This window comes from Hyperoodon ampullatus, assembly GCF_949752795.1.
Source record: "Hyperoodon ampullatus genome assembly, chromosome: 15".
NCBI lineage: Eukaryota > Metazoa > Chordata > Mammalia > Artiodactyla > Ziphiidae > Hyperoodon > Hyperoodon ampullatus.
Window position 1 is genome coordinate 36,385,075 of NC_136928.1, and position 6,407 is coordinate 36,391,481.

Consider the following 6,407-nt stretch of genomic DNA (forward strand, 5'->3'; position numbering starts at 1 on the left):
AATCTCTGCCCTCAAGGAGCTCACATTCCTCATCAGTTAGAAACCATTATTTAGTATTTGCTTTAGAAAATCTCAATTGATGAGAGGTGACTGTGTGTTGTTTAACAATGGCACAAAAGCTAATTAACAAATGTGTTATAAAATACAATGCACTGGGGAGTAATATTAATAGATTGCTCCCTTAGTGAAATGAAATTTTTGGATATTTATTCTTGTACTTCCAATTTACACCTTTATTTCTTTGTGGCTACTTGTGCAAAGTCACAAATAGACTTTGTCACAGCCTGTACAGATTTATAATCTGTAGTTGCACTGTACAATTATAAAAATCCTGTTTACCATTTGTATTTTTTTAATTTGAATTGTAGTATTTATATTACTATTTTATCATTATTTTTATGCTTCATTGCAGCACTTCAGAGATATTGCTCCATTTTTTTTAATGATGGATATAAGGCAACACTATTTTAACTGTAAAAACGCAAAATTAACACATGCCAAAATTCAAATTACATTGTCTGAGAGAGGTTATCTGAAATCTGTTAAATGTTAGTCAAAACAATCTGATCAATGCATTCCTTGGAGCTCACATGGAACTTTTAAGAATGAAATGGTTATTAAGAATGCGATAGGATTTTAAGAAACACACACCCATCCCATTTGATTTCCCTCTTGACTCCTTAAAAATTAAAAAAAAAATAATAATAAAAGCTTATTTTCACTTCCCTTTATTCAGAAATATTTTAGCTCTCTTCCTATTTTCAGAGGTAAAATAATTAAAAGTTGGTTTTTATCTTGTATATGTTCTATGATTTTTAAAAATGTAAAAATAGATACATAAGAGAATGAAGACTCAAATAGAATGCACAAATATATGTTGGGGTGTAAAGATTATGAGTGATACAATTTTCTTTTTTAAATTCTCCTTTAATGTTTTTAGATTGATTTTTACAATAAAATAATTATTAAAATTGCATAACTGTAGTCTTAGATTGAAAATATTGTATAGGACTTCCCTGATGGCGCAGTGGTTAAGAATCTGCCTGCCAATGCAGGGCACGCGGGTTCGAGCCCTGGTCCGGGAAGATCCCACATGCCACAGAGCAACTAAGCCTGTGCACCACAACTACTGAGTCTGTGCTCTAGAGCCCGCGAGCCACAACTACTGAAGCCCGCGCACCTAGAGCCCGTGCTCCACAACAAGAGAAGCTCCCTCACCACAGTGAAGAGTAGCCCCCGTTCTCCACAACTAGAGAAAGCCCGCGTGCAGCGATGAAGACCCAAAGCAGCCAGAAGTAAATAAATAAATAAATGTTTTTTAAAAAAGAAAAAAAGAAAATATTGTATAAATCGTTACGTACTCTTTAAAATGTTCTCTCACTATCTAAAAGCTGCCATCTATAGTTTCTGCTTACAGATCATATCTAATTGATAAAAATAAAAACTTTCCCCAGAATAAATACATTCCTAGTACATCTAACACATTCTGATTCTGGATCTATTTTGCCTCTCTACACACTTCAGTCTAGAAGTGAATAAAGACTCTTCTTTCACAAAACGTTCTATTCCTATGAATGTGTTTTGTATTTTATATCATGAAAGAGGGATAGTTTTCATTGGCACTTTTTATGGGCTTGAATCACTTTATTCAGCTTTAGAACCATGAATTGCATGGTCCTGCTGGATATTTTCTCCATGACCCTCTAATTTGGGGCTCATGTTTGACTCCCTTCTTGTTATCACATTCTGTATGGAGGATTCTGTTCTCTGCTTCAGTGTCAAGTCAGGTGCCTCAAATAAGCAAATATTTACCAAGTGCCTACTATGGACGAGAAAGTGTTGACTTAAAAAAAAAAAAAACTATACATTTTTTAAAATGTGTAAAAATTTTACATTTAAAAAATCTGTAAGTCACAGAGAGTTCAAGAAATTTAAACTTATTTCAGAGGGAAAAAATGTACAAAAAATAAGAATGTAAGCTCTAACAAACATAATAGCTTATAAAATATTCAAATAACAGTTTAAGACAAAATTCAAAGCGATATAAGAAATCCATTATTGTCCTATATTCTGAAGAGACTCAAGCCAGTTGTGGCAAAGCATGAACTGGGTTCCTGTTGCAGCTCCATCACTTACTAATTGGGTCATTCTAGGAACTCACATAACCTCTGGATGAAGGGGGGAAAGTGTATATAGATATAGATATAGATATAGATAAAGGTATGAAATAGAGATATAGATATATATGTATATATACATGTATAGATATATATGTATATACATATACAAATGTATCTCCAAGTCAAGCCATGCAGACACAATTCTGGGAAAATTGGTAGAAGTAGAGTGATTAGGAAAGAGAAGCAATTTCCTCTTGGGTTGGTAGCTATAATGATAAATATTCTGCTGCCAGTGATCTCCACTAGAGCAGGTCCACCTGAAAAAGGACGAAGCCAAGAAATGAAGCAGAGAAAGAGCTGCTTGATTTGCCTCATCTGTAAAATGAGAAATGGGAAACTAATATTTTGCTACCAGGAGGTAAAAGTTGGAAGAGATAAGCTCTTAAGACCATTTTCAGCTCTAATTCTGTGATCTTAAAAATACCTGCCTTGGGCTTTCCTGGTGGTGCAGTGGTTGAGAATCCACCTGCCAATGCAGGGGACACAGGTTCAAGTCCTGGTCCAGGAGGATCCCACATGCCGCGGAGCAACTAAGCCCATGCACCACAACTACTGAGCTTGCGCTGTAGAGCCCGTGCTCTGCAACAAGAGAAGCCACCACAATGAGAAGCCCGTGCACCCACAACGAACAGTAGCCCCGGCTCTCCGCAGCTAGAGAAGCCTGTGCACAGCAATGAAGACCCAATGCAGCCAAAGATATATAAATTAAATAAATTAATTTTTAAAAAAAGGAAAAAAGAAAAATGCCTGCCTTTAACAAATGGATACATGTGTGCAAAATCAAAAAGAGGCACTTAGTATTTCTCAATAGTTTTTTCATTACAATAATCTAGCTTTTACTGTCTTAAGAAGGTTGGGCTATTTTTTTTCCCAGTTGAGGCTATTTTTGATTATTTTTGTCTACTAATTTTCTGATTGACCAAAAGTTGAAAGTTTATAGTCACAATTCCCATAGTGAACATGAAGGCAGCCCAGTGTCTGTTAAGGACATGAAAGATACTGTTCCTAAATGTACCTATTCCTAATTCGATTGTTTATACCTAGTTCTAAAGGGGAGAGTAATCGTAAGTAAATTTTTGGTCGTTTAAAAAATTATTTATGATAAATTATAAACAAAAGAAGTACTGATAGGGCTTCCCTGGTGGCGCAGTGGTTGAGAGTCCGCCTGCCGATGCAGAGAACGCGGGTTCGTGCCCCGGTCCGGGAAGATCCCACATGCCGCGGAACGGCTGGGCCCGTGAGCCATGGCCGCTGAGCCTGCGCGTCCGGAGCCTGTGCTCCGCAACGGGAGAGGCCACAACAGTGAGAGGCCCACGTACCACAAAAAAAAAAAAAAAAAAAAAAGAAGTATTGATAGAACATGTTACTCTTTCTAGAGTATATTGCTTGTAACTTCAGTGGCAGTCCAAAAGCTCAATCTCTTCCAGTATGAATTGCTAAGGTTTTTTGAACTCTTTAGACAGAGACACCCATGATTCACAATGATTACTTGAATATGCTGTGAAGATTAAGAGTACAAAACAACCATATACAAAAATTAACACAAAATGGATCATCAACCTAAATGTTAACAGCTAAAACTATGAAACTTATAGCAGAAAATAAGAGTAAATTTTGTGACCTTGGACTTAGCAATGGTTTTTTAGATATGATCATAAAAGCGTGAACAACAAAGAAAAATAAACTATTCTTTATCAAAATTAAAAACTATCTTTGTACTTCAAAAATATCAAAGAAGTGTATGACAGCCAACAGATGGGAGAAAATATTTGCAAATCACATATCTATCTCAAATATATAAAGAACTATCACAACTCAACAATAGACAAATAATCCAATTTTTAAAAGGATTAAAACAGATATTTCTCCAAAGAAGATATATAAATGACTAATAATCTTATGAAAAATGCTCAACATCATTTACCATCAGGGAAATGGAAATCAGAACCATACTGAGTTACCACTTCACACCCACTAAAATGGCTTAAAATCAAAGACAGACAGCAACAAATTAAAGCCCATTGCTGGTGGGAGGGTAAAAAGGAATAACTTTGGAAAAGAGTTTGGCAGTTCCTCAAAGTGTTAAACATAGAGTTACTATATAACTCAGCAATTCCACTCCTAGGTGTGTGTGTGTCTATATATATATAGAGACAGACACACACACATTTCTGTTGGGGATATATATATATATATATATATATATATATATATATATATATATATATCTCCAACAGAAATAAAAACATATGTCCACACAAAAACTTGTACATGAGTATTTATAGCAGCATTATTCATAATAGCCAGAAAGTAGAAAGAACACAAATACAATCAGCTGAGGAATGGATAACAAAATGTAGATATCCATACAATGGAACACTATTCAGCTATAAAATGGAACGAAATACTGATACAAGATACAACATGAATGAACCTTGAAAACATGCTAAGTGAAAGAGGGTAGTCACAAAAGACCACATATTGTATGATTCCATTTATATGAAACATCCACAGTAGGCAAATCCATAGAGAGAGAAAGTAGATTACTGGTTGCAAGGGGGTTAGACATAAACTCCATATCCAGAAATATGGGGTTAAACTCCACATAATGGGTGTGGAGTTTCTTTTTGGGGTGATGAAAATGCTCTAAAGTTAGTTAGTGGCAGTAGTTGCACAGCTTCGTAAATCTAAAAACACGTTGACTTGTACACTTTAAAAGAATTACAAGAAATGTGACATTTATGGTATGTGATATAAAGCAGATATTAAGAAAAATAAAAGAATTTTGAAACACACCACTGACCAAAGGCACTTGCCATTTATATTATTTTGCAGCCACATTTAACCAAAAGTCACAAGGCAACTGAATATACTGGACAGCTCAGCAAAATGTAATATTCTAACACAGAAATTTAAAGTGTGAAAGTGCCCTACACTTGGGAGTTAGGAGATGTGGGTTCTAGTTTTTCCTTAATCCCAACCCAAGTTTGGAGGCAAAGATTGCTAATTACTGTGAATACTGATTTTCCTTTTCTTCTCCAGCAGTAAGAACCTTGGATTTTTGCTGAGACATTTTCACTCAGCTGAAGACCTGCAGCCTCTTTTGAAGCCAAATGTTGCTATGTGTTGATGTTCGGCTAAGTCTTATGTGTAAATTTCAAGAAGTCTCCTCAAAAGGAGGGAATGTACCTTTCCTTGTCCCTCTATCCTGTTGCCGAAATACAGATGGGTTGGCTAGAGCACTAGCAGCTATCTTGGACCATGAGGATGAGGGATGGCAAAGTGGCAAGCTGGAAGAAGCCTGGGTCCCCCACAAATGTGTAGAACCACTACATTTACCCTGAAGTGCCTACCACCAGACATCTTTTATATAAAGCAGAAATAATCATATAAACCATAGTTATTTTTTTCTGTCACATGTAAAGGTTCATAATCCTAACTAATACACTGGGTTTATGAAGAGTAAAGAGGAAAAGGCCCTTTAGATTAGTTTGGAGAGGAGGAGTCTGCTCTTAAAAAAAAAAAAAAGAAAAGTTAAAGCCCTCTTTCTAGATGGAAGACTTTCTAAATTAACCTGAGAGCACACAAGGACTCTTGATCTTCCAAAAGTTTGCCGACAATGGCAAAAATACCTAGAACTGTACAAATCTGTTTGTCATCACTGCACCTGCCTCCTCTCCCTGGCATTTTCATATCAGCTGAGATCAGCCAGAAAATCCCAAACACTGTGGGTTTCAAATTTGATTACTTTGTAGCGAAAGGGTAGAATCTTTCCTTTGAAATAGGTTTCCAGTGGTATTCTAATTTCTTTTTCAGTCTACTCCAGTTTGCTAACCTTGACTAAATATATATGGTTACTTAAGCATGTGATTGAAGGGCATAAGGACAGCCCCTGGTGGGTGATAAAAATTAGAACTGGTCAGCAGTCGTTCACAATCTTATTCAATAATTATTTTGAATTATTCAATTCAAAAGCCCAATTTTTAAAACTCATGCAGAACTATATTCAATATCTTGTAATAACCTATAATGGGAAAGAATCAGAAAAAATATATGTATAACTGAATCACATTGCTATACACCTGAAACTAAAACAATATTGTAAATCAACTATCCTTCAATTAAAAAAAAAACAAACTCATGCACTCCATCATTCCCAGGTGGGCTTTTTAAACTACTCCAAGAGAGGGACCCAGAGACTCCATTCACTAAGTGCTATGTAACTTT